Here is a 16,925-nt window from a genome sequence, read left to right on the forward strand (position 1 = left end):
CAGAAAGAGATCACAGCCTTCAAAGCAGACACGTTGTCTGGCACAACAAAGACACACAGCCTAGGAAGCAAAGAAAGTATGTCCCATAACACAAGATAAGTGACACCAGCAACAAGGCCTCAGAGAAAAGGGGGGCCTAAGTCCTGGTTTTGGGGGAACAGACCAAATTAGGACAAGGCCCGGAAGGCTACGTGGATGTGTGACCACAGAGAGACAGCCAACCAGAGATAGCCATGGATGAAGAGTCATCAGGAGTCATCAAGGGGGAAGGAGAATACAAAAGCAGAGACTTGAGAGTAACAGAGGGTCCCTCCCTGTTCCTTCTCATCCTTCCCATCCCTCCCTTTGTCTTGTCCATCCCCCCTTCTCTGCCTTAAGAGGGGTCCCCGTTCCCATCCCTGTTCCCTGGGAAGGGTCCCTGAGGTCACCATACCAGCAGCCCAACTCATGCACCCCACTGGAGTGGGGCTGTGGGCCTCGGCATCTCACCTCCAGACTGCTGACACCTAAGAGAAAAAGCCTCAGAGTGGAGCCTGCATCCTAACCAGATGTACTTTGACTCTGATGACAGACCAAGGATTGGTAGATATAGAATTATTTGATTGTTTGTATTGTTGCTTTTCTATTCTTACTCTGTATCAATACATTCGCCTATTATCGACTGGCAGGGGTTGTGGTCAGTCTGAGGGTTGTACCCACCTGGAACAAAGGTATAGTTGCTGGTCCAAATCCAGTGTCAACACAACTCATGCAAGAAATGTTGACATACTCCTTGCAGTTCCAGACACATAAAAAGTCATGATATCAGGTGCAGTAGTTGCACCGGTTATTTCAAGAAATGTGACCAAATTTCATTGGATACCTATATATAAGCAAGTCCACTGAGCCATCACAGACAGTCTGCATCTCTGCAGTAATTTACAGTACTAAACCTGTAGTAATTTAAACTCTCTCCCATCATCTTAGAGTGATTCATTAAAATCGGTGCAGAATTAGGCTTATAGCATTAGTTTAAACTCTGAGATTAAATCAGCAGGTATAAATTTCCATGCTAGAATAATGTGCATACTCTAGTGCTATCATTCTTTCCTAAATGAGGAAAGCTTAAACACGTTTGTGCATCCTGGGACATCTGCCATTGTTCAGGCATTCATTCCAGAAAGCTTTCTTTTTCCGGCTCTCTAGTTGATCTTGTTTACACTTTGCACATTCAACAAGCAGTTTATTTTCTGACATGTAACTATTGTTCTTTTCAATTGTCTTTTTCTATCTTTGTGTTTCTCCTGTCAGGCCTGTGCTATAGATGTGGGCTGAGGTATATAAAATAATTATTAAAGATGATATCAGTTAGCCATGATGTGTGTACACTTTTAAGCTTTCGTTACTAGGGAATACTTTAACCACACAATCATTAATTCTTCGCAGTCATAGGCATCATATGTAGATTTTTTTTCCTTCTGTGTAAAACTTGCTGCTACAATAGCCAGATATGGGCTGCAGCAGCTGTAATGGGTATGTGATCAAGTTTCATTGGGTACTTAAGCCACCTGATTTTACAAATTTAAAACAGTCTGCCCAGCAGCAGCCATTCAAGCTACTTTCTTTGCTGCACCAGACAAATCATTAATATCAGTTTTCCTTAAAAGTCAAAGTAACCTCCCAATTCCTAATCCTAATCCTACCTGTTAGCTTCTACAGCAGAATTTGGATTTTTAGTGGTTACTTGACTTTCTTTTATTCCTAGGCTGAGCAGGGGCACCTGGGCTGAGAGGGCCTAGAAATCCAAATACTGGTCTGGCTTCTAAGAGGAGACAAAATCAGGCACATTCAGTCCAGCATTCAGCAGCACCTTTAGTCCTTTTGCTTTTCATTAATTCAGTTCTTTTTGTAGCCTGGGTAGTACCCAATTACGTACTCCCCTCTCCAATTGAAAGTTAGCAGGGCAGGTGTGCTGTGGGATGAAACTGCCTACTGCACGCAGTTTCCTCCTTCCCCTATAAAGTTGGGACACATCGTAAGACTTACCTATATGCAAATTTATTAAAAAATAAGAAGAGTTAGAAATGGAACATATATATAAAAGACATGAGAACTATGTGCAAACATTCTGGATGCAGGTGAGGGATCTGGGAAGCAAAGGTCTCAGTAAACGACATGCAATCTTATGCTCTAATGAAATAAGAATCTACAAAGGATTCACAAAATATAAGATGCAGGGCAATAGATACACAAACTTAAATTCTCAGGAAAACCAGAACAGTAACCTGGGTTACTCTGGAGCAATAGTAGGACCCCAAAGATAAGAGGAGGGGAAAAGTGATCCCCAGTGCCTTTCAGGCCCTCCACAATCCAGCTTGAATAGCCCATGGAGAGAGCCTCCAATAAACCCAGGGAGCCGTACTTCTTCAGGGCTTCCACTCCAGCTGTTAGTCCCAAATGATGGGGGGGAAGATCCCTCTTCCCCTGTGGGAATGCCTTTCCCTTGCAACTCACAGATGTCATGAGATCTGGTGAGGCCGACACTGTCCTCCCCAGGTGAGGTGCCACCTTCCTCAGCAGGGAGCCCTCAGCCCACTTGGGCCCTGTGTGCCACTCCATGCACCTGTGGCCCTGCTTTGCACCAAGGGTTGGAGTCCCAAGCCGCCTTGTGCAGTGCCAGGGTCTTGGTCCACTCCTGGACCTTCCATGCACCAACCCATGCACCACTCACCATGCACCCTCACAGTGGGGCTGGGGGACAGGGCTGCTTTGCTGCTCCCTACCAACAAGGAGGCTTTGGGCTCTTCTGGTGGTACAGCTTCACCCTGCTGGCCAGCTCGGCCAGCTCTCCTTTGCCCACTTCTGTGTCCCTCAGTGGAGCTGCCTGTGTGCCAGGCACACTGCCTTTTTATTCCATCTGGGGACTCTGCTTCTGGATTGGAAATGGACCAATCAGAGAGAGGCGGGTATTGGTCCCCTTTCAGGTCCAGCTCTTCACCTCACCCTGGAGTAAGGATAGCAAAGCATCTCCCCTGCCTTCACCTGATTGGTGGGTGTCGGGGAACGGCGGCCCCCAGGTCACGGTGGGCCGAGCGGTTTCGGTATGGAACAGGCGGGATTAGCAGCGAGGAGTCTGAGTGGTACACAGACTTGTGCGGTTTCAAAAGACGGATTTTTATTTACTTAGCTTGTGGAGCGTAGGCAGAGAAGCTTGTTCAGTTACAGTTAGATTACGAACGACAAAGGGGTCTGTTGGCCCACGGGGTTCTCGAGCCCTTGCTTTCTAGCCGAAGCTAGGTGCGGCTGCCCAGCTCAATAGTCCCAGGGCTGGTCAACAGCTCATTAATCGGGAGACAAACAACGAACTGTAACGTGAAGAACGGTGTGACGCTAGTCCAAAGTGGATGAAATGGGTGGTCGTTAAGATGCCGAAGTCGATGTGGAGGTCAGAGTTATGATGTCATAGCCAGTGGTCAAAGTCGAAGCCGGAAATTAATTCGTTCAATACGGAATAATCAGATCAAGACGAATCAAATAAATCGCAAAAGCATTGCTGTGAGGAGACCAGTGGGCCCAAAGCCCTCCTGAGGAGCAGTCCCTGCAGCCGCAGCCTCTGCTCTCAGGATCGGGTCGATCTCTCCCTGCGAGACAGTCTCTGCTAAGGCAGTATCTGTTGAACAGGTTGAGCGTGGTCTACCCCTGAGGAGCAGTCCCTGCGAATAGCAGCCTCTGCTCTCAGGGTTCGGACAGGAGACCAGTGGGCTTAAAGCCCTCCTGAGGAGCAGTCCCTGTCAGGCCAGCCTCTGCTCTCAGGACGAATCTTTTTCTGTCAGCACCGCTGTCAGAACCCAAAATCTCTTGCTCATTCTCTCTTTCGCTAACTAACAAAAAACCCCTTGGGAGGGGCCCCCAAGTCTTTTATGACAACTGGGTAGCCAATCAGGTTGTCATCTCTAAAGAAATTTCTAGTCCGATTACGTCATGCAGTCTGTAGACTGAGCATGCGTCTGGTCAGATTACTTCATCTGCTGAGCAGAACTGAGCATGCGTGTTGTTACAAAACTAGGTCAGTTGTGACTGACAAGCCAAGGGTCGCACAGGGGCACATGCTGGGCACGCTGTGGAATTTTCCGTAGGCCTTGTCTGCGCATGATCAAACTTGACTCTTGTGTTACCAGCATACATCCAAAATTTGGTCCGGACAGTGGGGAAAGGGGAAATACTCTACCAATCATTTCAAACTTTTCCAAAGCCAGTGTGCCGGGTTGTCACTGACAAGCCTGCCACATTTTCATGATTCATTGAATCATTGTCTTCTTTGTTGCTCCAAGATCCTTATTATATGAGCTTTGGATGATGATATTCCCCTTCAGCTTATCTTTTTCTAGCTATTTAAAGGCAATATTGTGATGGTTACCCCTGTCCTACTTTACATTTTTTCAGTTTCCTAGAGCATTGTCATTTGGGAATAATTCTCACCATTTGGACTGATGGACAGTGCAGAGCTTTTATGTGCACACTAAGTCTCTGAGCAACCAACCATGCCAAGGTAGTACGTGCCCTTTAAGAAGGTGAAATCTACTTCCCCATTTCCCCTAGCCAACTTCACATATCAGTGTTGGCGGACTGGGAGCCTATAACCTACTTCGGAGTAATCTGAACCATTACACTGAGTGCTCCAGGGCCTCAAAGATTGTGACTGCATAAGTAATAGCTGCTTTACTTTTTCTATCTAAACCTACAAAAGGTAGATGAATAGCTGAATTCTTGCTCCAAGCTAGTTTATCCACTCTCTCCCTTGTGTCACTAAGCTGAAAATTGACAAATTTACTTGTCAAGTTAACTGTGTTTCCTCTCAAGAGGAGACAATTATAAAGGGAAAAGGCATAAAGACACAAAAGTTAATAGGCCCAAATGACCTACGCCCTTCAACCTTGCAAAAATGATAAAACTCTTCATAAGAGATGGAACTTCAGTATTTCAGAAGTTTGAAGAACCACCCTAATGCTTAATAGAGACCGTCAGGACTTCCTGGGCCTGCAAAATCTGATCCACAGTTCTCTTAAGAACACTGTTTCAAATAAGCATTTCAGTACTGTCAGGTGGGATGGAGAAAGTTATACCTTTATGCTCTAGTCATTTCTGTGCTTGTGCTTCCCCTGATCTTATCCGAATACAGGATGGATGTTCAGGGGGAACACAAAGAACCACAATCTAATTTAATAAAGTTGACTAACAAATTTGAGAAAGACTTGCTCAGCAGAAAATCTTTGGACCATTCTTAAGTGATCCAAATGAAACCCTTCCATACCAGAAATAATGAGTCAAGTATAAGGATAATAGTGATTTGAGATGCCTCAGTTTTTTGGATAATTAGTTGAAAATGTGAGTCCTTTATTTCCACAAAACTAAATAGAGATTCAGATAGTTTAACTGAGACATGTATGCAGGTGTCTCTTGAGAATCATTATGTCACTTAATTCTGAACACCATCTAACATGGTTCTCTGTTCTGCTTTTGAGAAACCATGAATCAAAAGTTATGAACGGGAAAGAGGGAAATTCTCATGGCAAAAAGAAGTAGTGCACCTATAGGATATGAGTCCTTTTCCTAAACCAGCCAACCCTTCAGGTGAAGGAGTAAGGGATTTTTTTCTGATCATAGATTGCCCCTGAGCCAAAATAATTTCATAGTTTCGTAGTTTCTAGGGTTGGAAGGGACCTGAGCAGATCATCTAGTCCAACTGAGGGAGAGCAGGGGGGCGGGATCGCCAGTAGAAACTTCCGCCAAGTCCGGAACGCCTGATTGGCGGATAGAGCAGAGGTGGGAAATTCAAACCGCAGCCTTTAAAAGCTGTGGTTTGACGTAGCTTCCGGCACTCAGGAGCAAGGAGCAGCGGGGAGAGTAAGGACACAGGCATACGTGTGTCTTGCACACACGTGTGCCCCCTTACCTGACCCAGAGTGGAGGCGAGAGCAGCAGAGGCGAGTGGAGCATCAGCAGGGGCAGCAGCAGCTGATCCCCCTAAGGTAAGTGGGGCAGAGGGGCCGACACAGCTGAGCCGGATCTGGAGGGGAAGCCCCCCAGATCCCACTTAGCTGAGCCGGTAGGGAGCCACGCGAACAGAGCACGCAAACAGGCAAGGTCTGTAAGAGCGCGCTGGCGTTTGCGCCAGCATTCGCGCCGGAGGGGGAGCAGGATGGGGAGCAGGAGGGGCCGAGAGACCGACTCTTGTTAGCGCGGGCCAGAGGACCCAAACTCAGCTAGGAACTCCTACGATGGTGTCGACACGGAGTGCTGCCAGGGCCCCTGCCCAGGGGGCGTGGCCTTCCCGGGGCTTGTGTCAGGCCTCCACCCAGATGGAGCCTGCGGGGGGGCTGGCGTCCCCCAACCCCCTGGCCTGCGGGAGCTGCCCAGCAAGGCCTGGGGGGCAGGGAGTAAGGACCCCCACACCTGTCCTGCAGGCACCCGCCTTAGGGCCCTGGAGGTGCAGGTGAGGGAGCTCCAGGAGGAGGTTAGCAGGCTGAGGGGAATCAGGGAGGCAGAGGAAGAAATTGACACTATTTTCTTTCCCTGCAGGGTTGTATGACCAAGGAGGATGCACCTCAAGATGAGCCCTCCACTGCTAAGTGGCAGATGGTCACCTCCCGTGCCAGGGCTGCTCAAGACACGGCAGCACCAGTTCCTACAGTCCGGCTGGAGAACAGGTACAAAGCTCTGGCAGCCCTGGAGGAGAAGGACGGAGAGGATGAAACCGGGGAGGAGGCAACTCCACACACACTGCGTCCCGTGCAAGCCGAAGGAGGCAAGAAGGCCAGGAGGAAGAAGCATCGCGTGATCATCATTGGTGACTCCATCCTGACAGGTACGGAGGGCCCTATCTGTTGCCGGGACCCCTCGGCATGCGAGGTATCCTGCCTACCTGGAGCGAGAATTCAGGATGTGAAAGGGATGCTCCAGACCATAATCCAACCCACCGATTATTACCCTATGGTCCTAGTCCATGTGGGTACTAACGATGCAGCCAGGAGGAGCCCTGATCGCCTGATGGAGGACTACCACACTCTGGGGTGCGTGCTGAAGGAGATGGGTGCACAGGTGGTTTTCTCTTCTATCCTGCCAGTGAGTGGACGAGGCAGACGGCATGAAACGTGCATCACAGAGACCAATTGGCGGCTACAGGAATGGTGCTTCGAGGAGGGCTTTGGCTTCCTCAGCCACGACCGGCACATCACAACAAGAGACATGCTGGGGTGGGACGGGCTCCACCTTTCCCGTAAAGGTAAGCGTGTGTTCTCTTCTAGGTTGGTGGACCTCCTCCGGCGGGCTTTAAACTAGGCTCGTCAGGGGAAGGGGAAGATGAGGGCGGAGGAAATATCAGACTGCCAGACCAAACAGCACCCACAACTACAGCCCAGCCCAGACTGATGAGTGAAGCAATCAAACAGGTAAGAGAGAGGGGCCAGGGTAACGCTTGGACTAGGGGGTCAGTACACACACCCACAGAAGGCCTCAAATCCCTCTACACAAACACTCGTAGTATGGGCAACAAGCAGGAGGAACTCACCCTCCTGCTGGCTGACACCAGCCCGGACATAGTGGGGATTACAGAAACGTGGTGGGACGCAACGCATGATTGGGTGGTCAATGTCAAGGGCTATAGGCTGTACACGAGGGACAGGATAGGAAAGAGAGGTGGGGGCCTGGCGCTCTATATTAAGGAGGAATACACATCCTCGTTAATTAGCAAGGAGCCAGGGGAGGGGCACTCTGAAGTGCTTTGGGTTAGAGTACAAGGCAGTCGAGGGGAAAGGTACTTAACGGTGGGAGTCTACTACAGACCTCCCAACCAGGGAGAAGAGCTTGACCAGGAATTCTTGGGTCAGCTCACAGAGGTAGTGAAGGCTAAGGATGTGGTTGTCATGGGGGATATGAATTTCCCGGACATCTGCTGGGAAGAGAAGTCAGCCAGGTCTGAACGCTCCCGTAGGTTCTTGGCCACAGTGCAGGACCTCCATCTAACCCAGGAGGTGCACAGCCCCACCAGGGGGGACGCCTTGTTGGACCTAGTGCTGGCCATGGGTGATGACCTGGTGAGGGGGCTGCGAGTGCTCGGCCACCTGGGCGACAGCGATCATCGCCTTCTGGAATTCACCATCCAGCGCAAGGTGGCAAAGGCATGCAGTAAGGTAGCGGCCCTAGATTTTAGGAGGGCAGACTTCAACGAGTGGGGTTCCGCAGGGCTTGGTCTTCAGGCCCGCACTGTTCAACATCTTCATCAGTGATTTGGATGAGGGGGTAAAAAGCACCCTGTTCAAATTTGCTGATGACACTAAGATGTGGGGGGATGTGGGCACACTGGAAGGATGCAACAGGCTACAATCAGACCTAGACAGGTTACAAGGGTGGGTGGATGAGAATAGGATGGGTTTCAACAGAGACAAGTGCAAGGTGATGCACCTGGGGAGGAACAACCGGCACCACACCTACAGGTTAGGGAACTCCCCTCTTGTCAGCACGGAGGTCAACACTGGGGTCATCACTGACTGCAAGATGAACATGGGCCGGCAGTATGGAGAGGCAGTTAGGAAGGCCAACCGCACCTTGGCATGCATCCACAGATGCATCTCGAGCAGGTCCAAGGAGGTGATCCTCCCCCTCTATGCGGCACTAGTCAGGCCGCAGCTGGAGTACTGCGTCCAGTTCTGGGCGCCGCACTTCAAGAGGGATGTGGACAGCATGGAGAGGGTCCAGAAGAGGGCCACTCATATGATCAGGGGACAACAGGGCAGGCCCTATGAGGAGAGGCTATGGGACCTGAACCTGTTCAGCCTCCACAAGAGAAGGTTGAGGGGGGATCTTGTGGCCTGTTATAAACTAGTCAGGGGGGATCAGCAGGCATTGGGGAAGTCACTGTTCCCCCAAGCACCGCCAGGAGTGACCAGGAATAACGGTCACAAGCTGGCAGAGGGTAGGTTTAGGTTAGATATCAGGAGGCGCTACTTCACAGTCAGGGCGGCTTGGGTCTGGAACCAACTTCCAAGAGAGGTTGTCCTGGCTCCTACCCTGGGGGTGTTTAAGAGGAGGTTAGATGAACATCTTGCTGGGGTCGTTTGACCCCAGTATTCTTTCCTGCCATGGCAGGGGGTTGGACTAGAGGATCTGCTCAGGTCCCTTCTGACCCTAGAAACTATGAAACTATGAAACCCCCCTGCCATGGCCACATCCCCCCACATTTTAGTGTCATCAGCAAATTTGAACAGGGTGCATATTTGTACCCCCTCATCTAAATCACTGATGAAGATGTTGAACAGTGCGGGCCCGAGGACCGAGCCCTGCGGAAACCCACTGCCCACGTCCTTCCAGGTTGAGAAGGACCCATCCACTACCACCCTCTGGGTGCGGCCCTCCGGCCAGTTGGCGACCCATTTGACTGTGTGGGTGTCTACACCACAGCCCCCCAGTTTCTTAATGAGAATGGGGTGAGAGACAGTGTCAAAAGCCTTCCAGAAGTCCAGGAAGACTATGTCCATTGCTAGCCCTGCATCTAATGATCTGGTGATCTGATCGTAAAAGACCACCAGGTTGGTCTGACAGGACCTGCCACTGATGAACCCATGTTGGTTGCCCCTAAGCATGCAGTCCCCTGCTGGCCCCTCCTGGATGTGTGCCAGCATAATTTTCTCGAACAGCTTGCCTGGGATCGAGGTAAGACTAACCGGCCTATAGTTTCCCGGGTCCTCCCTCCTGCCTTTTTTGAAGATGGGGACCACGTTGTCCCTCTTCCAGTCCTCCGGTACCTCACCAGAGCACCACGAGTGCTCGTAAAGTTGTACTATTGCATGGCTATGGAGAGAACCATAGGCATAAGTTCAAAAAATAAAAACAAAAGACTGAGACCCCAAATAGTCTCACGAAATGTGTATATTCAGAGATAATTCAATAGCTTTTTGAACACTTACACTCTACAAGCCTTGCCCATCCATTTGTTCCTATTAAGACTGCTCTGCTCGCTTGTGTTTTTTAAACTGTTAAGCTATTAGTCATGTGTACTGTAAAAAGACCTTCATTTGTATCTTTGGTTTTGGCACTGTGTTGTATGCATCCCATTCCTGTGATGAATACCCACACTGACATCCCTTCTCAGCAAATAGATTCTGTTACAAACTATCCCATTATTGATTTTGTAGTAAGTTGAGTAAATCCTAAACCCTGAATAAGGCTTGGCAGTTATGTTTCACAGTTTCCAGTCCCTGATTGGCATTCAAGTTGTGCTAACCCCCACTAAAATCATTTTGTTGCAACATGAAGCACTAGTACATTTTCAATGTTACACTTGTTCCAACACTGCCAATTATTTTATCGTTGCCATACGAGGAATAAATAAAAGCTTGGATGTTTGTTTCAGCTGCTGGTTTTTAAGCAGAAGTTATTCTGTGCTTTTGGTGCAAAATGTACTTTGCCCATGACAAATTCTGGATTTTGCAAGCCAGCTAATTCATACATAGAGGGAGGTTTACATGTTCCAAGCAGACAGAACATTTGTACCCCTTCTTTATTGCTTTTGGTCAGATGTGGCATATTGCTAGTTTGACTCATCGTGATTAATAAACTCTGCACTGGCAGATTTAACCACAATATATTTAACTGATTTTTTATCCACAACTTTGAATAAAACTGCTGCTTTGCATGTTGATAGTGATTATTGGACCGGGGTAGGTATTTTTGAGCCCATCTGAATTGTGTTACATACTAATTTGTTTCCCACTGCTTCTACCATGCAGCCAAGTTTAAACAGTGGCAATCTGACCAGTCACTTGCTTGTCAGTGTATTTTTTCCAGCAGTACCCAGTAAAAAGCACATAGAACATCAACCGTTACTTATAAAGTGTTAAACAGAAGCTATAGGGCATCCAGGGGAAAGTTTAGGGATCACTGAGTGCATCTACACATGCACATTTACTGTGTAATAACTGAAATACTGTGTAGTAGAGGCATGCGTCTACATGTGCATGCCCATACTGCACAGTAAATATGGTGACTTATGCCTACTTGAGCATAAATTTGATACTTGCATCATGTACATATCAAATGTACATCCAATTATTTACTGCACAGTAACATACATGTAGACTCCTTACTGCACAGTAACACTGTGAATCCACACACACCCTTAATGCACTTCAGTGCCTGCACATGTAGGCCACATCCAGACAACCGCGGGTGTTTGTTTCCCTGGAGACAAGTAGCAGTGGTGCACCCTGCACTGCAGCTACTTGTCCCTGGAGAATGCCCATTGGTGCATGGCAGGTTACCCCAGGGGCAGTAAGGGAAGCAGGGTGTAGCACCAGGCTGGCCCCCAGCAGCTTTACATGGAGTACCAGGGGGCCTCCTTGGACTGCAGCAGCAGTGATCCTGCTGGGAGGAGCCTGGCTCTGCTTTTCAGAGGTGTGCACTGCCCATGCATGCACTGCTCCAGGGGGTTTTTTCCCATGTTTTTTTGACCCCCACACACAGGCAGTGTGCTCTTGCAGCACAAAGAACAGCAGGCTGTGCTCTATGCGACACTGCAGATGTGTTCATCTGGACGCGCCCTTAGATGCTAGCCTATTTCCACTTATTGCATGCTAATTTACTGCACATTAAATTTAAACCAGTGTCAATGCAGGTGTAAACATGTCCACTAAGTATTAAGCCAGATGCAAATTACATTTTCACTATACTATGATATTATTTACCACTCAGTCATATCTTCATGTGCTAACTCTTCTGATCACTTCAGTGAGAGACAGATGGTTACACTCATTTTGCAAAATATGTAAACTGAGGCAGAGAAGTTTCTACACAAGGTCAAAAAGGGAAACAGTGACAGCACTTGGGTTGGTTAGTCCTCAGGCACTGGAATTCCTGACTTACAGGGCACATCTACATGAGATGTCTGAATGCACAATAGCCTAGTCTTCTGAGAAGTGGGTGTGTGCATGCTTATTGTACAGTATAAACCCCTAACCCAGTGTAAATTTGCTACCTGAAAATGCAGGCAGCAAATGTATGCAGGATTAGTTACTGCGCAGTAATAAACACGTAGATGCAACCTGGGAGCAACCAGGCCAGCCACATCTGCCTGCCTGCACCTCAGCACTGCTGCCTGGTACTGTACTGCCATGCAACTGCCAAGACAGCACCATCCAGGCCAACAGGTTCCTGCAGCCTCTGGCCAGGCCTGTCAACCCCAAGGCTCAGCTGCAGGCAGCTTCTGGCTAACAGGGCCAGCTTCAACTGCCCACAGCCTACCCCAGGCAGTCTGCCCAGAGCCTGCAGGTACTCTGGGGCATTGCCTCTGCTGCAAGGCTTCCAGTCCCATACTGTGTCCCTGCGTTGGGCACTGCAGACAGCTACCCAGGCCCAGCAGGACAGGGACAGCCATGTAGAGACTAACAATGGCCTCATCATCCTCACCCAGGCCCATGCCCATGCCCAAGTCTGGGCCCTTCACCCAGGGCCCCAACTGAACCAAGGAGGAGGCTGGTGACTTCATGGCTCTGTGGAGCAAGGCAGGGGTGCAGAAGCAGTTCAAGTGGTCCAGGTGCTCCAGTGCCCACATCTGTGATGAACTGTCAAGCTGGATGTGGGAGTGTAGGCATGACTGGTCAGCGCAGCAGTGCCACTGAAATGTCAAAGCCTTGCCATGAATGACTAGAATCAGGCCAGACTGACCCATCATGCCATTTATGTGGCAACTGACAGCCATCCTTGCCCTGGGACCCAGGCTGCACCCATGCTTCTACAGCCCTGGCACCCAAGCTGCACCCATGCTGTCTACAGCAGCATGGGTGGCCTGACCAAGCCCCTGCCCTTGCCTGGCACCTCTGGTGACATATCACCAAAGGAGGGCCCTTCAGGCATCCAGTGCCCCATCTGACCAAGCTCCCCAGCTGCAGTTTTCACCAGCTGCTTGGGGAGCCCTGACCAGCACCTGCCTCACCAGCCTCGCATCCCCAGGGCCACCCATGAAGTACAGCCAGCCACAACATGGCCAGCCATCAGCAGTGCCAACTCCTCCCCAGGGGGGTTAAGAGGACACCACCCAGGGTTGCACACCATTGCTAACAACCAGGACAGAGTAGAGCCACCAGCCACACCAGCCCTGGCCATGTAGTAAAGCCCACACTTCAGGGAGGGCCCTCCCCATCCCTACCCCTGCTCCCCTTCTCCTGGTCCTAGTTCCTCTCCCCACTGCCCACAGCACACAGGTAAGTGGGAGACAGTGCAGAACTTTATGGATCAGGTCATACCCCCACAGCTAGGCGGTCACAGGCCTCTCACACAGCAAGGAATGCATTGATGCCAGTAGCAATAGCCTCCTCAACTGCAGGGGCAGGGATGTGTAGTGCAGCCACAGATATCCCTCCAGCACCAGCGGAGGGTGTGGGACAGCCCAGGTTTGCCGCCCACACTGTCATAGCTCAGGGGCCCATACGAGGTATGCAGGTGCACACAGGGCACCATGGCCATCAGCACCAGCAGGGCATAATGGGTCAGGTATCTGTTGGTTTACACAAACAGTTCCTTGTGCACTATCCACAACAAGCGCAGCAGGGTCACACTCAGGGTCCAGTGCCAGTGCACCAGGGACTGGCCCTGGGGTACCTCCCTGGATAGGCCCCCTGTAGAGAAGGTGAGGGCAGGGGAAGCTCCTCTTCCCAGTCATCTGGGACCCCTGTGCCTCCTGATCACAGGCACCATGGACTGGGCTGCAGCACAGGACAGAAGCTGATATGCAGGAGGAGAGGGAGGGGGATCAGGGTCTGCAGCCATGGCAGCACATGCTTCCAGGAGCCTGATGTGTCCCAATCTGTGAATGCGGTGTGGGGGAGGCAGCCTACCTGTGGCCAGGCCCAGAATCCTGCCAACCCCAGTGCAGTGAGTGGGGACAGGGTGCTCAGTCAACAGCCACATAGGCCCAGGCCTGCCTGCCCAACTTACCCTGGGCACCTGTTCACTCCCAAACCCCAATCTGAGACCAGGTAGTGCATAGCACCTGGTAGAGATCATCTTGTCAGATAAAGGTTGCAAACTCTCAAAAACAGCTTCTGTGTCATGGCTCTACAGGTTCTGCAGCTGCATGCAGGGGAGAGGCCACCCTTGACAGCCGGGATGAAGTCTTGGGGTCTCCACAGCCCACAACTGGGGCCCTGTGGATCTGCCAGCTCCACCAAAGGCAGACACAGGACTGCACTCTCCTCCTGAAACAGTTGGTGGTACCATTGGAGGCCCACCTGGACTCATGAGCCTAGTGGGTAGAGGAAGTCACCTGCAAGGACACATGGGACTGGACAGACTGAGAGTTCTGGGCAGAGCTCCTGGCCCTGGAGCACAAGTGGCCTCAATTTCTCTAAGAGAAGAGCACCATCCTGGGCCAGGCAATGCAGGCCACAGATAACAATCACTGGGTGCTGAACACTGTTCTGGCCCTACCAGTCACATTCCTGCCACATGCTGCCTGGCCCTTGACCCTACCCATGCCTGCCACCACCCTGCAGCAGGCCCTGTCTGGACCTGGGAGGAAGTCATATGCTGCCTCCAGCAGCCAGAAGCCCCTGGGCTGGCCCCTACCCTGGGTCCGGTGCCACCCAGCCCCACCCCAGGCCCAGCACCACTGCTTGCCCCAGGTCCACACAGGCATGGAGTCAGAACTGACTGGAGCAGTCCAGAACTGCATGCCAACGCTGTTGACCCTGGCCACCAGCTGCCAGAGAGGGGAGCTACCTGCACCAGGGGACCAGAGACCACTGTCACCCCTGGGTGGGCCCCCCACCAATCACACTTACCAAGAAATGTGCACCCATGGGGAAGCTGCCAGAGGCCAGGGTGTAGGCTGCCTGCCCCCAGGCTCTGTCCCCTAGATGTCCCCACCCTATGGCCCCCTGCCCCAGGATAGTCCACAAAGGACATTGGAAATAGTTTTCATGAGGAAGAAGGCATTTTTTACTGTTGGTGGGTGGGTTGGGTGGTGGCAGGCCTGTTTGTTGAAGAGGGATGGGGAGGGGAGCTCTGTTTGTTGAGGGGGGACGAAGGAAGGGGACTCTGGTTTTTGATGGGGGAGGGGGTACTCTGGTTGACATGAGGAAAATAAAAACGTGCTCTTGTTGGACGTGTGTGCAGTTAGTGTGGTGCTAGAGGTGGACAGGGGGTGGTGTCTGTGAGTGGCAGTGCAGATGAGCTACAGTGGGGAATGCTGGAGGAGGTGGTGAGCCATGGCCTCCCATACTCAGTGCCCTGGCCCACGCTGGTGGGTGCATGGCTTTCCTGTGGCCTCAGCAAGGGGTGGGGGAGGGGAGCTGCCACTGTTGCTGCTGCCACAGGTGGTGCTTCTGTTGCCAGGCATCTTCCATGTGCCACAAATCCTCTGCCCAGACATTGTAGAAGAGATCCTCCCAGGCCTCAAAGATGTTATGTAGCACCCAGGCTGCAATGGTTACCCAGGGGACGTTGTCTTCAGCAACCTCAAGGCAGGTGGTGAGGGAAGGCCAGCAGCCCTTGAGGCAGCTGAAGGTGCACTCCACCAAGGCATGTGTCCAGCCCAACCAGCAGTTGAAGTGGGCCTGGAGGGGTCCAGATGGCCAGTGTAGGGCCGTATGAACCATGGCAGAAGCAGATAGGAGGGATCTCTAGTGAGAAGGGTCAGGAAGACCATGGTGCCCAGCTGCAGGTCTGGCACCCCCACCATGAAATGCTTGCTCTTCACCAGGCCCGGCAGGGCAGAGTTCCTGAAGATGTGGGCATCATGGGCACTGCCTGCCCAGCTGGTGTTCACATTCATGAAGGCCCCACTGTTGTCCACAATGGCCTGGAGCACTATGTAGCCAATAGGGGTAGTCTCCATGGGTGGGGGACAGGAATGTGGGTCCCATCTGGGACCTCAATGAACTGGGGGAATCTCAAGGCACAGAACCCCTCCACCACCACCAGGGGGTCATGAACACAGAGCATAGTGTCCAGCACATCCTGAAGGGTACTGTACACCTCTAAGATGGCCTTCCCAGCAGGGGTCTTGCCTATGCCAAACAGGTGGCCACTGTACCAGAGGCTGGCAGGTCTGGCCATCTTGAGCAGGGTGAGGACCAGGTGGGTGTCAGTAGGGAAGAGTGACTGCATGCTGGTATCTTGCTGCTCTAGGTAGAACCAGAGCTGCTCCACAAGTTCCCAAAAGGTGGCCAGGCGATGCAGAAAGCCTCCAGCCACTGTTCAACATCCCAAGTGTGCTGAATGAATCACACAACCAGTCCTGGCTGGCCTGGCAGGCCCAGAGGTGGAGGGGCTGGAGGCCCAGGATGGTGACTGCAGCCCCTGCAGTGGCATCCAAAAGCCCCTAATCAGTGTCCCTGGCAGCAGAAGCTCTATGGCAGTGGCAGCAGCCTGGGACAGCACGCTGTGGCCAGGCAGGTGGTTGCTGCATGTTGGGAAGCTGGGCATGGCAAGACGGCCATGGGTCTGCCAGAAGTCGGTACAGCATGCCAGCAGGGCCAGCACAGCAGCCAGCAGGAAACTAGGACACTGGTCATTGCTACCAGGGACAGAGGCTGGAGCAGCCATAGCACAGGGATGCAGAGTGGGCAAGGAGAGAGCTGCCACATGTTGTTCCTGCACTGAGCACACTGCTCCTGGCCAGGGAGGTGACTGACAAGAAAGCAGCAAACTGGCCTGGCTTTTGAAGAGGGCTGCCAGCTGCTGGCAGCTGCAGCCAGAGCCTGGAGCTCCCTGCCAGGGCTGCAGGAAGTTTGGTGCTGAGAGCAGCAAATCTACTCCCTATTCTCTGCATGTATAGACACGTTCCCAGGAGCACTTACTCCAGTGTAGTTTACACCCAAGTAAACTGAGCCCAGATCAAATGCATGCGTAGATATGCCTACAAACCGCTAGCCAGACCACCTCTCTTTTCATAG

Source organism: Crocodylus siamensis, chromosome 1 (assembly GCF_052110815.1).
Source record: "Crocodylus siamensis isolate JL-2025a chromosome 1, ASM5211081v1, whole genome shotgun sequence".
NCBI classification, from domain to species: Eukaryota; Metazoa; Chordata; order Crocodylia; family Crocodylidae; genus Crocodylus; species Crocodylus siamensis.